Below are 23,164 nucleotides of genomic sequence, written 5' to 3' on the forward strand. Positions count from 1 at the left end.
ATAGCCCCCATAACATATAAAGGAACAAAGAATTACAGAATATTTACCAAGAACACTGTAAGCTAACAGAAAATGAAGTGACTGCTGTAATGTTTAGAAAGGGAAAACAAACAAAATATCTACAGAGCCTTGCACAGTCGAGGAATATGTCTTTCAGAAATGAAAGAGTTCTGAAACAGATACTAGGAAAATATATTGCGAAAAGACTTGCACTGTAAGTAATCATGAAGAAATAAAGGGCCTGGGAATGGATGAATGATACTATCAGAATTATCATACATAGAGTCATATATGCTTTCAAGTTTAAATCATGAGTTAACTTGTGAACCCCAAGTTATATTAAATTATATTCACTGCTAAAATACTATGTATATTATTATTATATAAAACATTAAAATTATCTTATTTAGTGTTTTTATACTTTATAATAGTTGTTTTGTAGGCATATTTTTGTGTATATGTGTATATGACATAAATATGTCAATAGAGTTTTATAATTAACATTAAAATTAATGATGAAAGTGCTAGGTATGTAATTCAGTGATAGATTATTTGCCTATTATGCTTGAGGCTCTGTGGTGTAATCATTAGTACTACAAAATATAATTAAATAATAACAATAAAGCAGAAACTGTACACCAATATGATACAGAAGAGAGATAAGAACCAATACTGTTGAAACCTAAATGATACAGTAATTAGTTTGCTATCTCATACTTATAAACCTCAATAATGATTTCATGTATTGTCATGTTTTTACAATTCCCTCCAACCCCAAGTTGACATATTCTTATTCTGATTAAACATCAAAATATTTGAACTATTTGAATGGCAATACTAATTTTATATTGTCAAATGCATTAACAAAACTTTTCATCACTCTTGCCTCTTATGATATTATTCTAAAATGGAACGACAACATTAAAAGATAGAAAATAGAAATAGTAAATTTAATAGATAAGAAATATTGTTCGATAATCTAATGTCATGTAACAAAAAATGATACTGCTTTCATATTTTTCTTTTAAATAATTAGAAAACTTGCTAAGTAAAGTCTTTTCTTAGCAATTACAAATAATCAGAATAACCTATTAGAACCTTAGACAAGCATCTCATTATCAAACTAGTCACTATTTTTCCTGTGCTTATTAATAGATATGATAATTCTTGTACTTTCCACATTATTTGTAAATATCTAAACACCCCAAAGTTACAGGATTCTATTTATTAAAGCTTACCCATCATTGCTGAAACCACTGATAATGTACATATTAAAGTCCAGATTGAGTTAATATATTAAAGAGATACGTTAGTCAATATAGTTTAGATTTAGTAATTAGGATGCATTGATATGAATTTTGGAGGTGAATTTCATCTATTATGACCTTTATAGAAATACAAATGATTCAAAATCTCCAAGTAGAGAGAAATATAAAAAATTACCACGGGCTTACAATATGCAATTGTTAATGGTCCTGGACATTGTCTATTCCAAACAATCCACATCATTAGACATGTCCTTGAGAGGCTATTATTTGTCCAATATTTACCAACAAAGCCAAGTTTCTAACTCCTTTGTCCTATTTATTTTTCAAAACTTCTTTTCTTTAACATTTCTATTAAGCCATCATGTCTTTTCCTACTAGTTTTTTTTTTTCAAAGTTTTCCCTTTTTCTGCAAAGTAGATGATAATGCCCAAGTAATGCTTGCAGGGAAAATAGAATTTAATCAGCTAAAGAATGTGAATAAAAGGAGGTCTAGAAGGATGAAGTAGATATGGGGAAGCATGGGAGGAGACCCAACAGTGTTGAGTGATTGTACAACTTTAGGCAAATGAAGTTCACTACAAGTATTGCTAGACTTTTTTGTTGTAATATGGTTTATATTATATAAGGCAGAATCATTAGTTTTTTAAATTCAGGGTTCTATTCTTTCAAAATTTGTGTAAGATATTGGATTATGTCCATTTCTTATTACTATGGTGAAATACCTGAAGATGGGACAGGTATTTTATAAAGAAGAGATTTATTTAACTCATCTTTCTGCAGATTCAAAGAATTCAACTATGGGGCACCATTATGATGAGTTATTTACTCCTAATCATCTCCCAAAGGATCCACCTCCGTACACCTTTGTCATACAAAGTTCTCACCCTCTTAATATCTTAAAATGCAGAGTAAATTCTATCACATGAGCCCTTGGCAGACGCCATATCTAAACCATAGTATTTATGTTTACATAGGTAGTGTTGGATCACTGGATCAACCTGAAAGTAGATAAAAGTTCGTTTGTGAAATGGAGGAAAAAATTACTTGTGGTCTAATCTTTATGTCAAGAATTAGAAATGACTAGATATATATACACATGAAAAGTTATTTTTGTTTGATTTTGCTTCTTAAAAAAATAGAATTCTACTTCTTTACCATAAGTCAGTATATCTCCATTTAAAAATTTGCTTTTATAAATAATATATTGCTTCATATATATATAAATATGTTTGATATGTTATATAAAATACATTACATTATAATTATAATTATACTATATTATATAATTGTATTAAATATGCTCTACCATGATCACATTATATAAATTTTATTAAAATAAAATATATGTATTTATATATAACTTCATATGTAAGTTTATATATTTTTATGTATAAAGTTTATATATAAGCTATATAGTTTATATATTTTTTATCATACTTAAGTATATATAATATATAATTACATATGTAATATAATTATGATATATAATATAATACAATATGTAACATAATATAATGTATATTACTTATGGTCCAAACATATAAATATATATAAACATATTTCACAAATATATTATTTTTCTTTCATAAATAAGTTACTTGTATCCTAAGATTAAAAAGTCTCTATTACTGAAGTCATTATAAAGTTACATATAGATTTGAGTAAATACTGTATTGTTTCTTTTTTTGTTTGTTTATTGGTACCAGGGATTGCACTCAGGAACAATCAACCACTGAGCCACATTCCCAGCCCAATTTTATATTTTATTGAGAGAAAGTGTCCCACTGAGTTGCTTAGCACCCCTCTTTTGCTGAGACAGGCTTTGAACTCTCTTTCCTCCTAACTCAGCCTCCTGAGCCGCTGGGATTAAGGCATGTACCACCATGCCCTATGGCAAGGCATCCAGTGCCTCCTTAGGGGGTTCTTCTTCTGCCAAGGAGGTGTAGCCACCTAAGAAATTTAAGTCTAGAACAATCAGTGAAGAACAAAATACAAAGTCAGAAAGATATTTTCAAAAGATGCAGCTCCTGATACGTATAGTCCACACAGGAGCTGGAGATACACAATTAGAAAATGGCTCCCCAGGTTTCATTAAGGGGCTATGTCAAAGGCAGGAATAAGGTTTCAGGGGTGGAGTATTGCAGACAGCAGGTTCATATGGTTCATATGGATGTCACATGGGAAGGCAGAGCACAGACAATAATAAGCATCATTGGCATCTTGGAAGGTCACATCCATCTCAATGGGGCTGTATGGCTATAGCAGGTCTCCCCATCTTCAGTGCTGTGTGGGACCTTTCACAGAGCAGAGGGGGAGGTACACCTGCATCAGTCAGTCTATCCCTGTGGGAGTGCCACAGGAAGTTGCCAATGCAAGACCTATCCCCTCCCTGGCTGCGATGCCAGTGTACTCCACATACAGCCCACAGATGGCTCTCAACAATGCCTGGCTTGTAATTTTTTTTTTTTTTAAGAGAGAGAGAGAGAGTAAGAGAAAGAAAGAGAGAGAGAGAGAGAGAGAGAGAGAGAGAGAGAGAGAGAGAGTTTTTAATATTTATTTTTTAGTTTTCGGCGGATACAACATCTTTGTTTGTATGTGGTGCTGAGGATCGAACCCGTGCCGCACACATGCCAGGTGAGCGAGCTACTGCTTGAGCCACATCCCCAGCCCCTGGCTTGTAATTTTTGATAATTGAAAATATCAATTAAATAAAATGAATTGTATTTGAAATCCCACATATAATCTCTGGGTGGGCAATAATTTTAGTCTGGTAAGAATTCTATATGCATCACTCCATTTGTACTCAGATGACCTGATAAATCTGGTAGTCTTTATAACAGGTCAAAAAGGAGATGTTGAGTTTTCTATAGTTCAAGTATCCCTTTATGTATGCTCCAGAAGGTAACTTGAATTGTTGATCCTTGTATTAGACAAAATTTATTCTGCAAATAATATACATTAATTAACTTCATTTGATGCTTAAACACACTCTTTTCTGAATTATTCCATACTCCATATGCACCATTCTTATTATTGTCTGTGCTCTGCCTTCCCATATGACATCCACAGAAAGAACATAAGGATTGAGCCTGGGGCCCTTACATATCCATTCTCCATAGCAGTGACAGTTCAACTTGGAAATTAATAAATTGGAATCACATTTTATACAACTTTCACATGAACCTGTTAACCATCTGTTAAAAAAGTTCATTCTTGGTCTGTTTTCAAATATGAAAATACCCAAGGTTAATTTTTAGGAGACTAAAAACTCACTGAGATAAAGTTTCCTTGGAAGATGTCCATAGTTGCACCCTTAATGTCCTTTTCTTATACCACATCATCCTTCAAAAACCTTGTTATACAGACTCAGCATTGTTTAAAGCAGTATGAAAAAGTATACATATCATTGTATTAGTATCTGATTTTGGAAATGTATAGCATTTGGAAGATTGGTAGGTATAGAAGATGCCAAACAACCACTTGATTGAGCAACATTTATGATCAAAATTTAATTTTAACAGATTGAAGAGAATCATTGGTATTATGAGTCTTTTTGTAGAGTATAATTTTTATCTATGAAATGTCAATTATTACCTGAAATTAATAAATTATTTTATTTATTAACCACCAGTTTAGTTTCAACTCACATAAGAAAAGAAAATTAATACTTCATAAACACAAATATGTATGGAACATTGAGCATTTTTTTAAACATGGTCGAAATCTATTCATCATATTTCAGAGTACTCCTGTGTTTCTATCCTTTGGATTTAAAAAAAAAATCACTAGATATTATTTCATTAGAAAATGTGATTTACAGATAGCTTTTTCTTTCTTTTTCTTTTAGCATTTATTTACTTGACTAAGGAATATTTATTTGCTCTCATGTAGGAATTAGCCCCAAATGGCAAACCTTTAAAAGTAATAGCAAAAGCACTGTCAAGTTTAAAAGCTATTAAAACTTACATCTATTTTTGCAATCTGCAAAAAAATTTAGAGTATGAGTCTTCAAATTATGAAAGTTTTCCTTTGGCCACTCAGGTGTTGGGAATTTAGAATCTTCCTTTTTTTAAAAAAATCTTTTCATTCTTTCATTATACAATTTAGTTAATGTTACTGAGAGTAGCTATTATACAAAAGGCAAGGAATCAAACATGCAGGGAAATAGCTTAAAACCAATTAACTATCAAACCTTTTGATATTATAAGAGACTTAAAAGTGCTATATAATTGCTTAATAACAAATATTCACTGAATTTAACTGAATTTTCTTATTATTCATTTTTATATCATTAGCAATACACGAAAATCACCCTTTAATGGGTTGTAGTTTTTAAAACTTATACAAATTATATTTATACATCTTGCTAATGGAAACATATCTTATATATGTTCTTTGGGAAATCTTAGTGGAGACTTACTGTCTTATTTGATCATTTTATTATAATTATTATTTTTTTTATCTTTAGATAGACATGACAGTAGAGTGTATTTTGACATATCATGCATACATGAAGAATAACTTCCCATTCTTGTAGTAGTGTGTGACATGGGGTTTAACTGGTTGTGTATTCATATATGAACATAGGAAGGTTATGTCAGATCGATTGATTCTACTGTTGTAGTGGGAAACAAATATCAGAACACTGAGATCTGGAAGCAATACCTTATTAGTGGTGCCATGGCCCAGTGGGATAATTTCCAAAGGCTGAGCCCCAAACACAGCAGCGCTTTTGTTTTTATATATAAACAAGTTTGGGGTATATCAAGGTAATGGAATTGGTGCAATTCTATTGGGGGTGCATTCTACATTCCTTATATGGGTACAAACTTGTGGATAGCCTAGGGATTCAGATCATACAGCTTAGGGACTTTTTTTGCACTAAGCCTAAAGGGGATTGTTCTGTCTCTGCTACTTGTTTTCTGTATCTGCTGCTGTGGTTATCTGTAAGGTACCTGTTAGTAACTGCAAAACCCTATGGTTAAATATCAGTGCTGCATGTCAGCGTGCAAAACCATAGCCTGTCAGCTCTTACACGTCTTGAGTTCACGTTCCCCCTCTTGTGTGTTATTTGATCTTCTTAACAGATCTGAAAAGTAGATATTCACTAATTTTTAAAGGAGACAGCTAACTCTCGCTGAATATATATGCCTATGATGCCATGAAAAATTAGCACACCCCTCATGGTTTACAACAGAAATGTGTTTTCCCACCGTTTTGGAGGCCAGAAGTTCAAAGTCAGGCTGTAGGCAGGACTGGTTCCTTCTGGAGGCTCAAAGGAGATTCCCATTCTGGCCAGTCTGCTGCATTTGGTGGCTGCCAGTGATTCTTGGTGTTTCTTGATTGGTGGGCTCTACTCCAATATCTACATCTGCTTTCAAATGTTCTTTCCTCTGTGGGTCTCTCTCTCTCTTTTTTTTTTTTTTCATTTTGTCTCCTTTAAGAACATTAAATTTAGGGACATTCTTAATCCAGGGTACTATTTTAGTCAGCTTTTTTTTGCTGATGCAACCAAAAGAGCAGAAAAAAATAATTTTAGAAGAGGAAAGGTTCATTTGGAGTTCATGGATACAGAGGTCTTAGTCCATACACAGCCGACTCTGTGACTTTGTGCCCACAATGAGGCAGAACATCATGGAGGAAGAGTGTGGTGAAGGAAAGTGGCTCAGGATATGGCCACCAAGAAGCAGAGTATTCATATATGAGTATTCATATTTTGAATACTCATGTATGAGTATTCATATTTTGTCCCTCTCTATGGGACAAAATACATACTCCAAAGGCATGCCCTCAATGATGTACCCCTTCCAACCACATCCTACCTGCCTACAGTTACCACCCAGTTAATCCCTATCAGGGGATTAATGCACTGATTATGTTAAGGCTCTCAGAACCCAATCATTTCATCTCTAAACTTTCTTACATTGTCTCACACATGAGCTTTGTGGGACAATCCTATCTAAAACATAACACTGTCATATTGTCTGGACATCCTTAACTTTACAGAATACAGATCTTTTTTCCATATAAGGTCACCTAAGATAGTAGGGATTATGACTTGTAAATATATTTTCAGGTAATGATTCAAACGTTTACTATACTGTGCAATGATTAGAATTCACATTGAATTTTTTTTTCTAACTTTGTAGTACAAATGCTTTCCATTGTTCTGTTCCACTCAATAACAATATACTTCTAACAAAATGACCAAACATAATCCCTGCCTTTAAGGAGTTATTTAAGGAGTTAAATAGGTGTGGCTCTTTAATTTAGAAAAACTATAATTAGGTAGAGAAAATATAATTTAAACTACTAATGAAATATAATACCTTATATTACCCCTTTGGCTAAGTATTACTTTTATTTCTTATCATATATAAGTCAGCACAAAGAAAAAGTTCTACTAAATACAATGAGTATTAGTTGTTAAAAGAAATTAAAGAGATGTCTAAATTTTTTTATATCATAAAATTAAACCATGTAGAAAAAATTTTTGAAGAAATCTTAACCTGTTAAAGGAAATAAATGTTAACTATTATTAAAAAGACTCTAAGAGTACCATAAATATTTTGCGTATAAAATCTATTAAAAACAGACTAAGTTATATGACCCAAAAGGTCACATGGTATTTTTTTTAAGGAAAGCAATGTTAATATTTACTAAAACTCTGAGAAATTAAGTATTTTGAAATATTAAAATATCAATTTATGTTATTTTATGAAGATCATGAGGAGTTACTTTGGAAAAATATAAACCTAATAGTTATAAGGAAGTATTCATATTCATGTATGTGAAAATATTATTAATGCATTCAATGTGAATCTCTAGGTTGTTTGGTTGGTTTTTGTTGCTGATGTCTTTTCATTAGTCTAGAAAATAATGGCTCATTAGTGATAGCATCATGGTTGACCTCTCTGTTCTTTTGTGTTAAGCATCATGCTATGAACTAAGCAGCCTGAATTTTCACATACAGGGCAGGAACTGAATATAAATAGCCCGTTTGAAATGTCATTTGAATATGTTTCAGATTAGGATTATTTTGTAGGGAATAATTACAAAAACAACTCTGCTAGAGTGACTTTGTAGTAACTAAATAAAGATGTATGTCTACAAGTTTAATGCTCTGTAAAAGTATTTATATGGCAATGTGGTAATTAAAAATGAAATATTAAAGTGGTTCATCCAAATATTCATTTGAAATTAGGTTTGAATTACAAATTTTTCATTAACTTTAAAGATAGAAAGTTACTGATTCTAAGCAATGAATCCAGAGATTTTGGAAGAGGAAGTATAGGAGTAGATGTGGAACATGGCTCACAAGACCAGAAAGAAAGCAAATATAGAAAATTGAGAGTCAAAATATTAAAATTCCTGTATTTATCACTCTAAGAAGTGATTTCAGTTTTTGTTTTTCTTCCTCATTTATATCTAGCTCCCTTCCTTCATATTGATACCCTTTCAATTCCCTTATTCCTGCCTGTTCATACCTTCTCTCTCCACCTGGCACAGTGAATTCTAAGTTTTAGAATCGGAGGCCAATCCATATGCATTAAATCAAAGACTGTTTTGCATAAATATTTCTTAGAATTTTTCTAACTTTCCTCCTTTGCTAAAAAAAAACAAGTCTGTGTTAGTCTGTGTGGCTATGACCAAAGTACCTGACAAGAGCAACTGAGGGGAGGAAAAGTTTATTTGGAGCTCACAGTTTTAGAGATCTCAGTCCATAGATGGCTGACTTCATTGTTCTGGACCCCCAGTGAGCAGCATATCATGACTGAGGGCTTGACAGAGGAAAGCTGCTCCTCTCCTGGTGACCAAGAAGCAGAAAGGGCTGGGAAACAGGCTGAGGGGAAAATGAACCTACTATGGACCATCAACAGGTGGGCCATGGGTGGAAGAGGGGAATCCTTGGGGGAGTGACCTGAAAGGATACTCTTCCCTGTAACTCCTTCCTACCCCCCTGCTTTCCAGCTACCGTGATATAAGCAACTTTCCTCTGTCTCACCTTTGACCATGATGCCCAGCTTCACCTTGGGCACACAGCAATGGAGTTGATCATCCAAAGACACTGAAACTGTGAAGCCCAGGAGATAATTTTCCTCCTCTAATTTGTTCTTGTTAGATATTTTGGCTACAGCAACGCAAAGCTGAGTAACACAAAATCAGGTGTAAATAAATGGCTAATATATACTATGCAGAATGATAAGACAAAAGAATGAAAAATTCATACTAACTAAATCCTGAAAATTCATATCTGATAGGGAGAACAAATAACTGTTTCCTTCCTATTGTATTACTGGATTTCTCAGCAATTAGGATCTATATTGATCCAATTTACTGTCATTATCTCATTTGTTCAGTTATGAGATATGTGTTGCTGCACCTGGCGAATCACCTGGTTCAGTGGAGGTAGAAGATAAGGAAATTAGCAATTATTGTCCTGCATATTAAGCTGCAAAATAAAAGCATAAATGAAAGGAGATTGTAGACAGCTAGAAGGTCAGCTCCTATGTCTGGGACATTTGGGTACCATTTAAAAGGAAGTGATAATTGATGAGAGTGATGAATGATAGAATTGATTCTTTAATCTTTCACAAATTGTTAGTTATTTTCTACAATTCATCCTATAAAAAAGGATACAGATTTGATTCACTTATTCAGCAAGCTTTTAATATGTAACTCAGAATATAATTGGCATGTTAAAAGAAGCCACCAAGATTTAATTTAATTCAACTTAATAAGTTGAAGAATTTAATAGAATGATTTTTAATACAACACATTAAAGTAATAATACTAAATAATGGATTTTTATGTTAATTTCTGCTTTAAAGATGCATACAAGGCAAATCTTTAACATACCATATTGTTGCAGTATAAATTTACAAATAAGATAAAATGCCTAGACTTTAACATATTGTTTAAAATATGATATAGGAGTAAAGATATATACTTTATTTGTGATATTATGAGCCGCATGGATAGTATCATCCACTTTCTTAATTTTTAAATAGGGTAATAAACTAAAGAAAATTATTATTTGCAATTTAGAATTGAATCATCTTACTTTGATCATTAACCTATTCTGAAATAATTCAAAATAAAATTGAACTTTAACAATCATGACTATAGATAGCAAAATTGAATATTTTTGTTATGAATCTCCACTTTGGATGCTTTGATTAAATTCAATTCTATGTTTTCTTTGATCTATCAAAAATAATATAACAGAGCATGAAAACCAATCTGATGCTTTCATAGATACACATTACTAAAATATTTATTTTGATATATAAATGTATATAATTCTGAAAAGGATAAGACGAGCCTTCAAAAATTCTCAATAATAAATAAATAATTGAGGCAACAGAGATGTCAAGTAACTTATCCAAGGTCACACAGCCAATTGTTCATGGAGCTTTCAATTTGTCCCATGCAATTTCTCAGGTCTGAGCATAATGCCTTTATAAAATGAGACAATAGTAAGTCAAGGAGACAAAAAGTTAAGAAATAGATTGTTTTATATACCTGAGACCAATATTGAATGTGACTTACGTTTCCTGGCAGCCAAAAGAAAAAAAAAATGTTCATTTTGTTAGAAAAAAAATTATTCTATGTTTTTCCATAGAATTCTATTCCTTTAAAGACATTATTAATAAAGTATGAGAGACAGAATTGGGATCAAATCACTTTGGAAAATTACACATACTATATTTTCTCTTCCCAGAAACTTACTATGTACATTATCATAGTAAAGTCTTAAAATTTTTCTGTATATATATATATATACATACACATACATGTCTCTTCATACTATATAAATGCAACATGTATATCTGTTTATACAGGTCTCTTTATATTATATACATACAGATATGAATATACACATACATATATGGATACATATATATATAGTACAAATTCAACTAGATAGTTTTGTGTAGTTAATTATAAGTGATTATGTATAGTTAATGTGTATATTACATCTGTAATTATCTGTATGTATATATACCCAATTCCAAATAATATCACCCTTTTAAGACTACTTATTAACATTTGATGAAATTAAGATTTTATGGAATATATATTGGAAATAATTTACTGGGCTAAAGGGTTTTTATTGTCTCACCACAAATATTTAGGAATTTATCAAGAAATACAAATAGCAAAACACAATATACAGGTTGACTTATTACAACCATGTTTTTAATTTATCACTGTTTTTAAAGAGAAATTTTTACCTTTATCTATATTTTGGAAAAATACATCAAAATGTTGTTCTTATTTGGAATTTAAAATGTCTACAAGATTGGCTATCTCAAATGTTCCTTAAAAATGGTAGGAGGTTGCCATGGCGATGCGAACATCCCAGGCAGAAGATGGAATTAAAGAATGTAAATGAAAGTTCAGGATTCGATGAAGCTTGAATGGAAGTCTAAGTTTGACTCTGAAGAGCCAAGGCTAAAAAGTGTGTATTTACCCTCTGGAAATATCTTTTTACTTAACTTTCTTCTTCTATTGTACTAAGGATAAGCACATTTTAAAAACTGAAATGCAGAGAGATTGGGAGCAGGAAAAAAAGGTTGTTTGGAAAAGAGAAAAGTCAAAAGTTTTTTGCTAAAATTGGTAGAATGGGTGCAGATAGATAAAGACAGGGAGAGGCATGGATGAAAGGGAAGAACAAGTCGTCGGTGTGATTATGAGAGTAGATGCAATTACAGTAGATGAATAAGAAGATATGTATCTCTGAATTCAATATTCTATAGTCCAATCCAGATAGTGCCATGGCCAAGCTGCATGCCTGAGCCTAGAAGACTGACTGAAGTAGGGCCAAAATTAATTGGAGGGAGGAGTTCGAGGTTAGAATGTAGAACAGAAGGAAAAAATATCACAGAGTTGGCTGCAGGAGTTAGTTGTCAAAGAACTGAAAACTTTTGATCAGTCAGTGATGTTCTCAACAAAAAACAAGTATGTGAGCAGGTAGCAGATAAGAAAATATATAAAGGAAGAAACTAGAGTAGATTTGAAAGGAGAAGAATAGTTGAGGCAATGTGCTAAGAATGTTATTTTGGAATAAGTGATGTGTAACCACACGGATATTTAATCCAGAACCTGACCCTGAGAAAGGTGTGTGAGGGTTGCATGGAGTTAGATAAATTAGATAATTCCATTGACATGTTTAGAAAATGAAAGGATTCCAAATGAAATAATGGACAATGTCAAGGGAGAAAACGAAAAGCATGAGGAGGAAATTGATGAATGAATGAAAATGGCAGGAATGACTGATAATAAGTTATAATTGTGATCCTGAAATACAGAAAAAAAGGGATGGGCAGGAAATAAAAACAAGTATTAGAAGGATGAATCAGTCAGATTTCAGTGCAGGATCTGCAACTACTTAAAATAGGAAATCTCATAATTGTCAGAAATGCTACTGAATAGGAAATGAATAGTCTCCAGTCATTGTCACCTCATGCCAACATAGCCGAGATGCAGAAGTTAGGGGACTGGCTTTAGTATCACAGCTGTTCAGGGCTCCCAATGACCACAAAGCAGAATATAGCAGTTGTGTGTTGAAGTGGATACGTCAGACACCATCCTTGCCTTTTGCCTATCAAGTTTTGCATTCGTGCATCTCATTGGTAGAGTCTTTGGCAACAAGAAAAGGTGGGAAATTTAATTCCTAGGATCTAGTCCTTTAGAAACAAGGAAAAACATAGAAGGAGATGGGGATGGAGTCTGATAAGCAAGTGCAAAAAATATGAAAATGAGAGGTGAAGAGATCATAAAGAAATATGATTTACAGTTTTAAATAAGACTTTGGCAAGTGCATTTTTATTGACCTTCAAGTGTCCAGGTCCACATGCCTATGCAGCCCCAATACACAGAACCAAATACAAGGAGAAATAGGAGGCCAACTTGATGCCCCTATATAGTTCTTGCCCCCTCCAAACCATTGGTGAGAGCTGGGTCACAGAGCAGTCCAGTGCTTAGAGTGCTATAGTTGTAGTTCCCAGAAGCTAGAAGAGGGAAATCAATCCCATGTTTTAGCATGCTGGATCTGCAGTGTAGTGTCTTGTCCAGGGGCATCAGCAGTGAAAGTACCTGGGAATTGGTGAGAATGGCAATCTCTTGGGAGCTAACCCAGACCTACAATATCAAAATTTTGTGGGTTGGGCCAGCATTTGTGTTTTGACAAACTCCCAAGGTAATGCTGATGCTTGCTATAGTTTGAGAAGCCCCATTTTTAGGTAATAAAAAAAGTATATCATTAATATAATTTTATATTAAAATAGTTAAACTCCATATTACCCTTAAAATAGTGAAGCATGCACTGAATGTGGTGAAATTACACTGCATTAAAGTGCATTTTTCTTAATATTTTTAATTATGTAAAAATGTAATGTAGTAAACTGTGTTTTAAGAAGCACAAATAATGCCATTTGAGAAATTATTGCCTGATTTCATTTACAACAGAATTTCAAGTATATAGTTTTACAGTAAAATAGGAATAGCTGATTATTATAGCTCTTACTATATGTCAAGCACTATTAAGGATGCTAAATCTGTACTAATTTAAGATTCACCTGTACGATAGCTACCATTATTATTATTGGCCCCTTTAGACAAATGAGAAATTGGTAGAACCCAGACACTAACTAGTTTGACTCAAACCCTACCATTTGGCATAGAAAACAACATTACAAGAATATTTTTTATTCTATATCTCTCTTAAAAAAATAAAAAGTAAAATTTTTCTTTTTATGCACATCTAATAAGTTGGAAAATTATAAGTTTCTACAAATATAATCAAATTTTAGCCTAGAATTTTTCTCCCTAAAAGTTAAACAATTGCAAATATTAGCCCTCATAATATTGCTAAGTTAAAATTGGCTTTAAAATCAGACTGTGTTAAAAGATAGTTGCTTTTAATGAATCACTTGTTTCTATGATGTCTAATTTCCAGTTGAAGACACAGTAACGTAAGTAAAAGACAGAAAGGAGACAAAACAAATCATTGCTGAGTTAGGAACTTGGTATAAACTCATGCTTTTCCTTGGTCTTGCTTTCCTCTTCTCTGGAAGTAATGGGCCATTTTGTTGCCTTGACTTTAGAATAAAGTTTTAAGACTCAGGGAGTCAATAATACTTTTGAAAGAGAATTAATGAGTCTTTCAATGTAACCAATTTCAGTGATATCACTGGGGCCTATTATACAATTATTGCAAGCAATATTTATATGATCATATTTCTGAACTATAACTATTTGCAATTCTATTTTTCTGTTATTTGCTGTGTGAACAGCTTTCTGATAATGGGAATTTTATAAAATGGTTTATTAAAATGTCTAGTTTTGCTATCTACTCATTATATTAGATAAATTGCAACTCTGAATAGGACTTGAAGGCACCATTTTTTAGTGCCAAGGAAATATAGTAATGCATGCTCTTGGCAGTAAAAATGAAGCCACCATCAGTTCTATTAGGGAAATAATATATAAAAGAGTTAATTGCTTTCAGAAACTGAGACATCTGTGTCTCACGTAGATGCTAATTTAATGGTATTGCTTAAAATATAGTTAATTATTTAAACACAAAAAATAAATTACTACAATAATTTTATAAAAATGATATTCCCAGCTCATGTTTAGAGGAGCACATTTTTTCCTCAAAAATTGATTTAATATATCATTGAGAATGGTGATATTTTCAAAATTTCTGAGTTTAACCAAGTACTAGTGCCAACTCAACAAGAATATGAAAAGTTATAGTCAATGCTAAGACATAAAGTTGATTATTATGATAATTTATCACTGAAGTGAATTTTCAATTACTCCAGCCAGTGTTTAGGTTATATTCCAGAACTTTGTATTTATCTTTGCTCGTATTGGTAATCTTTATGGAGGATTTTTAGAAGTATAAAATTGTGCTCTCTTCATCCTAAAAGAAAGAGACTTGAGTTTTAGTTGAGTGCAAATATTTTCATATGATATTCTCAGCAATACTAGGGTAAGATGGATTTGTATATTAGGCATAGGTAAGTTACACAAATCATGATGGATTGGTAAACATGGGATTGCTTGATAGTGAAGGGTTCGGTTATGCAGAGTATGGAAAAAGGTCAAGTCATTATCAGAATCCTAATAGCTGCATAGGTCTTTTCCTTTACTATATAGGTCTTTTCCTTTACTATATACATAGTATATATATTTTAATTACTACATTGCCTACAGAAATGAGAAAATTTGTCTTATGATTTTAGAATCAGGACAGTTTTTAACTTTAGAAAGGAAATGCATGAATTATCAACTATAACTATCATTGATACCAAGTCAATGAAAATGTGCTCACCTTTTAAGCATTTGACTCTGAATTTATAAAAGGAAATAATTTCTATTTCCTTTGTAAAATAGGTGTGTCTAGGTGCATTTTTTTCTGTATTTATATGAAAAAGTATTTTTCCAAAATTGAATGTAAGGATGATTAAATACTTTTTCCTCTCATTGGTGAAAACAAAATGTGTTTTTCTCTATCAAAACTGATTTTTTTATTGATATTGTCTTGACTCTTTCAGGTTGGTATTTTATATTTAAGAAAGAGTTCATTATGATTAAGAATCAGTTCAAAGCACCAAGGCTTAGACTACAGCATGTCCAAGACAACAGCAAAGAGCAGTAGAAAGTAATTAAAGCAACCATAAGGCAGACAGGACTCTCTGAATGGTGAAAATCAATGAGGAAGAATGGATCACTCTCTTCCCATTGATTTTGCTCTTCTGATTGTTTCTGGGAGCTGGACTCAATCAGTTACTCTATGATTCCCCCCATTTCCTGCTTCCCTCCCTCCTTCCTTCCCTTCTTCCCCTTCTTCCTTTCTTATTTCCCTTCTGTCCCTCCCTCCCTTTCTTTTTCCTTCTTCCATTCCTCCTTTTCCTTCTTATTTCTCTTTTATCTATCCCTTTTTATTTCTTTCTCACCTGGCACTGTGAAATATATTGCTTAGTAGAAACCGAGTTCCCACAAAGGATAGCAATGTCCCTTGCCAAATTGAAATCTTCTTTGGGGGATATAGATGCAATCATCTAACAATTGTGAATACCAAAATGAATTGCTCATATGAACTTTGAACATTGTCCACTTCAGTAAACAGTGACCTGTTTTTGAGGGAAAAAAAAAACCCTAAGAGAACTCTTGGATTCCTTGTTCTTCCTTCACTTCAGCATTTATTTAAGCTGCAAATCCTGTTAACTCTACCTTCAAAACACAATCTAAAGTCTTCCACTTAAGTTTATTTCTACTCTGACCATTGAAAATCCAAGCCAACATCATTTCCAACTTCCAGAATCTCATCATGACTGATCATCTATTTTCTACACTTGTTTCCCTCCAAATCTAATCTCCACAGGGCAGGGGAATAATCTTTTAAAAACATAAATCAGATCAGATAAGCTTCCTGCATAAATTCTTCTCTATTTGAAATTCTCCTATGGCTTATTTATTGTGATATAAATCCAAACTTCTTACCATAGCTTAAAGGGCCTTATTAGTCTACTCTGGCCTTTATTACTTCTCTGACTTGCAATTACTTTCTCTTTTCTCTGCCATCACATTCCTGCCAGAGTGGCTTGATTTCTAAACTCACTTATGCCTCAAAACTTTGCATTTGCTACGCTGGCTAGAAATTTTTTCACAAGAACTTTTTCTGTCATTTCAGTATCAGTTCAAATTTTTATTTTTTTCACATTTGTTAATATCTGAAATTACATAATAAATTATTTAACTTCTTATTTATTTTCCTAACTAGGAATAAATCCAATGAAAACAAGTAATTTTTCTGGTTTATTTACCATCACATATTCAGTTCCATCAGAGTGTCCAGCACATGTTAATTATTCAGTAATTGTCACTTAAATAAATTACCATAAATTTTGTTCTCTTCTTATAGTTTACCAGTAAAAAAAAGTTTAAAGGAAATGCTGAAAGTCACAATAGGCATTGGGAGAGAACAGATACTGATCTTAATAATCTAGTTGATGTTAGTGATGATGCCCAGTTCCTTGAATGCATGGTTCAAGTTAAAAATCATTTATTAAGGTCCTTCAAAAGAGACACCAACAGCAATCTTAGGAAGTTAAATGCATAAATGCTGTCAGTGCTGCTGCCCAGGAACCCATGATGGTAGGTGTTAAACCAATCTTACATAAAGGAAATTTTAAGAAAGATCTATCTCATAGCCAAGAAGAACTTAAGACAATGAAATGTAATATGATAAACCAGACGGTAACACTGGAACTTAGGCTAAAAATAAAGAAATCTAAAAGAATCATGGACTTAATTAAAAACAATGTATCAACATTGGCTCATTATTTGTAATGATTGTGCCAGATAAATATAAGTGTTAATAATTGAGAGAAACTTGTGCTTTTTTAAAAAACAAAGAACTAATACTATTCTAAAATGAAGTCTATCAATCAAAAAATAAATTTCTCGTAAATTTGAGACTAGCTTTGCCTTAACAGCTAGAAAATCACAAATATTAAAGATCCTTAGTCAAATCCATTCTCAATAAAGTCATCTTTGCCTCTTCTAACTGAAGCAAAAATTTACTAATGATCTTGCCAATTAAATATTATGTTTCAGTTGTTTAATGCCATAAACAACATTATGGACAGTGGCTTTCTGGAAATAGTTAATTAAAATGAAATTTTGAGTTTCACTGAAAGCTAGATCTTTATATCAAAGCTAATGAACAAGAATCTGTTTGGGCAAGAGCCAAGTCACCATTAATATGTTATGTTATAATGACTCCTATTGTTTTTTCCAAAATTATTTCAGTGCATCAATTTAAAAAAAGGTGAATTTAAATGAAAATAAATATTTAAACCTTAATGGTGAATAAGAATGTGGTCTCTTATTATTTTAATTTAAATTAAAATAATCTAAAATGATGATATTATTATAATTGCCTGAAAGAATTTATTATTATAATTGCCTGAAAGAATAAATGAGTATTTATTTATTTATTGCCTTGGAATTTTATACAGGTTGATCATATAGAACTATTAAAAGATTAAGAAAATTATAAAAATGATCTCTAACTTAATTAGACTAAAATTCTGTTGAATAGAAATACCAACCGTTTGTCTTGAATTTTCCTTTCTCGTGATTTTTTGGTACATTGGCTAAATTTAACTTTGTCATGCTAATTCAGATCATTTGACATAATATGTATATCTACATTCTGTGAGTTTTATCCCTTCATTCATCATTTTATATGTCCCAGATCATCAAAAACATCTTACCTTAGCAACCCAATAATGGTTCAAGGGTTTAGTAATCTAGTTTAATTTTCACACATCACATAGTTTCCTCGTCCATAATGGAGGGCAGCCAGAATTACTTAGATCACAGAGTTCACACCACAGGATCTACTGTCTTTTAATTAATAGCATATATTGTTTCAGATGTTTACCTAGACACCATTAACACCAAACAAATCACAGAAAACCCCAGCATGTTACTGGAAATATATATTTATTATTTGTTTTTTTCATTTGTAAAAGTACACTTGCCTTCTTTAGTGGAATATAAAAAGAGTGTCAATAAACTAAATGATTTGTAGAATTAATACTAAAATAGAAAATACAATTATGTGGTGATACATGTTTCCCTTAGGACTCATTTCTCAATTGTAGATAGCAGGGAAAAAATCCTCATTCTCTTCCTACAAAGCTAGATTATTGTTCCTTTTTGTAGCACATTATGCTTGATTTATGCTTAATGCTATATAAAACATATGAAGCTTCAGACACACAGGAACCATTTAGATCTCTTCATTCTTCCTGCCAAAAATTAACAAAGTTTTGATCCAGGTAGAAATATCATGTAATTCATGTGTTAATGTGTGGCTTATTTTCCATATCGTCCTTATTTACAAGTTATTAGACTTTTTATAGATGCATTCAAAAGTTTATTTTTACACCTAAAGCAAGGCTACTGATCATTTTAACATCCTGCTAATTTTATAAGATGAAAAAAAAGCCTTGTGATTTAAGCCCCTACATTTTGTAAGCAAAATAAAATGAATAGAACATTAAATGATATTCATTTGGTATGCAAAATGTTTGTGGAAAAGGTCAAAAGCCATCATTTGCAAGTCTAAGATGCAGAAATTTCTATTATAAAATATATATCTCTGCATGTCTCAAGTTAGAATGAATTTTATAAGAAAATGTAAATTATTTGGGATAACATTACATAAGAAAAGATAATTGCAATGTAATCAGTATTGTGGAAATTGTGTAAAATGCTTCCCAAACTGTGTTTAAAGGTTTATTTGTGGCCACTGCCCATGCCTGTAATCCCAGCAGCTTGCAGGCTGAGTCACAGGATTATAAATTCAAAGCCAGCCTCAGCAAAAGCAAGGGGCAAAGCAACTTAGTTAGACCCTGTCTCTAAATAGAATACAAAATATAAAATACAAAAGTTTTCAGCACATGAAACAAGAACATCCATAACCATTTTTAGTCACTCTCCATCTCTTCCTTTCTCTCTGTCTTCTCTGTTTCACTCTTGGCCTTCAGCAACCTATATTTTTATTCTTAGTCATCTCCTTATATTTGCCTATGTTCCACTATTCTCAGACTAAGGTGTGATTCCATTATTTTACAAGTAGCAGACATAATACTAATACAACTGTCAGTTTTGAGGCAACTCTTTCAGAACTTTTAGATAGATAAGTCATTTGCTCATTTTGGCTTCTCTTTTTGTTGTACTCTAAGGAAGATGTTTCACTTTATTAAAGGCAAATAATGACTGACATACCATTGTCATCTAAACTACATTCAAGCAATTTGTAAAGGTACTTAGAAGCGATTACATTCTTCATTGAAATATATTTAGTACTAATTTAGGTTTTCCTTAGTCCAGAGTGTGATGACTTTTGTCTATGATACCAGTGGTTCAGGAAGCTAAAGCAGGAAGATCTCAAGTTTGAAGCCCCCCCTCAGCAACTTAGAGAGACCTTATCTCAAAATAGTAAAATGGACTGAAAATGTAGTTCAATCCCCAGTACCGGGGGTGGGGGGGGAATGTAGTTCAATCCCCAGTACCGGGGGTGGGGGGGGGGAGTGTTTTCTTTAGAGTATCATGTTCTCTAAGACATCCAAATTTCATTCCTTAAGAGTAAGCATCACAATAATCCATGATTTTTTCAGATGACTATATTAGAAACTCAATGATATATGAAAGTATATTATATCAATTCAGCAAATATTTCTATATTTTCCTGTATCACCATATAAATGTGCAGTGATTTTCATAAAGAAAAATTATGAAACTAAGTAAGGAGAAAATCTGAACAGATCCAGAAAATAGCTATTTTTTTTTAAACTCTGCATAATCCTACTTCCTCTTTCTACTTCCTTTCCTTTCCAGCACCAATTCTTTGATGCCTTTTTTGCTCATGTCTAAATGAATAATTTTAACTTAAATACCATAGATTTATGTGTTTTCATTAATCTGTTACTGTTGTGCTTTTAAACAGTAAGCAAATTGTTATATAATTTTGCCATGATTTGATATGCATATTAAGTCTCTTAAATGTAAAGTTTTCTTAGGTGAGGTGCAGGGGAGATTAGAAAAGAACAGGTTCTCACAGAAGTACAATGAGGACAGGAGTGTGTGTGCCAGAAGAAGAGCCATGAGTGTTTTTTGGGCATAGTAACATTTGCACTATAATCACTACTGACCTGTTTTGTACTGTTTTGACCCTTTAAATTCCTCAAGAGTGATATGTAAAATATCCGTCATTTGTACCTTTTTAAATGGTGCCCATGCAATACTAACATGCTATAATTCTGTTTTTTTTTATGTTTCATTAGAGTACAGTGCCATCTTACATTTACACTGTAATCTGAGGGCTATGAAATGCCATCTTACATTTACACTGTAATCTGAGGGCTATGAAATGCTTTCAACCAATGAAATCTTAAGTTAAATATCCTCTATCTGAGGATAATAGATCCCTTTACTGCTAAGGTCTTTGATAATAATCATCTCTGCCCTCACCAAAGTTTTTTGCATTCCCATTCCAAAAATGCATTCCTTTTGAGTGGGCATGAACACATTTGAAAGTGTGGATGCACATAAAGACATTTTACACTGCTACATTCTGAATGTTCTGTACAGCTTGCTGATTGCTGAGTTGTGATCTCTCCATTTATAATTTGGTGAACCTGCCCTAAAGTGACAAAAAAAGAGAGAATATCATGCTGTATATTAAATGTTTCAGGATAAGCAGAGGAACTTCAAAGGAAATGTTCCAGAAAAAATGAAGGTAAAGATCCATACATAATTAGGTGTCAGTAGAAGTCCTTCATTACTATAAAGTACATCAAATACAACACTAGATTGGAGAGCTTTGCAAACATTTTTATGGACATTTTCTGCAAACAAGGCTGTTGGACCTACTGTGACCTCAGGGGATTAGCAACAAGTGGAAGAATATTTGCTAAAGTAGTATGTCTTTCTGGCATGCCAAACATTTCCACAGAGGCTATCCTTTAGGAGCTTATTTACTCACTGCATTCTCATTTCCAAAAATTATATCCTTGCTGTGTCATGAGAATACACATTTCTCAAGGGGAACCTGAAATGAGAGTTTAAGGATTACTACCATAGGACATCTGAATTGTCATTAGCGTGTTTTTATAAGAAATGTTCATCACACATTGAGTGGAATGGGGTAAAGATAATTAGCCCACAGCTATGTATACCTAAGTTCATGGTATTAAAAATATAAGAAAAAATATTGTGGGAGGCTAAGATATTTTAAAGCAAGAAAATTAATATATTAAATATAATTTAGCAAAATGCTTTTTTCTTACATCTAGTAATGGTTTATGCTTTCTTATGAATGGGAAATGTTTATGAAAAATACTTGAGATGATATGAACTAGTCCAAAAACAATAATTTCTCAAGTTACTGGTCCTAATCCCATGAGAAGTGAGCCATCCAGGTTTTGGACACATTATTTAGCTCTCATTTACATGCTGAGTTTTACACTTTACTTATTACTCTAAAGCCTTTTTCTTCCTCTTTAAAAATTGCCAACATATTTCTCTAATATGGAAAGGGAGTATTTTAAACCTCCATCATTATAATGGACAGTTCTTTTCTAATTCGACAACTACTATCCACACATTGAAGTGCATGTAGGTCTCTGGCTGGCCTAGTACTTCTTCTCCTTCCAATGACTATATTGATATTTTGTTAATACAGCTAGTTAAAAAAAATTAAAAACAAAAATCTTTAAGGAGGACACTGATATTTCTGTACAAAGCTTGTGTGTGTGTTCTGAGCGTGTGTGAGCTTGCTTACATGTGAGCTGAAGTGTGTTCCCAGATTTCATTAAATAGAAAGAAAGAAAAAAAGGAAAGAAAAAACATAAAATACATATCTTTTTGGTAGTATATTGATGTTTGCAGAAAACCCTTATCAAAATTTAATGACCCTAAAGGTGGATATTGATTTTCCTTTCTCCGCCAACAATATTTCATTTGTGATATTGACTTGCCACAAATGAATATTTGCTTAAGATACAGTGCTACATGTTATAGAGCAATTCTACACAAAAGGCTTGCAGCTCTTGTATTCTACAAGGAACAAAGCAGCTCATAGTGAGCAAAGGAATGTAAAACAAAAGCTGGTCCATCTTTTCTTCCTCTTTCATATATGTATTTAGATTGAAATTTGATTTTGTAAAAGTTTGTGAGTTGGAGCTCTTGAGTGCCTTGCCAGGGTGAGATTTTGGATGTGGGATGATAGGTTTGTGTGTTGGTTTCTTAAGTTTGCTATTACAAAGGGCCACACAAACCGGGTGGCTTAAGTGGCAAAATTT

The sequence above is a fragment of the Urocitellus parryii genome, unplaced genomic scaffold, assembly GCF_045843805.1.
Source record: "Urocitellus parryii isolate mUroPar1 unplaced genomic scaffold, mUroPar1.hap1 Scaffold_210, whole genome shotgun sequence".
NCBI lineage: Eukaryota > Metazoa > Chordata > Mammalia > Rodentia > Sciuridae > Urocitellus > Urocitellus parryii.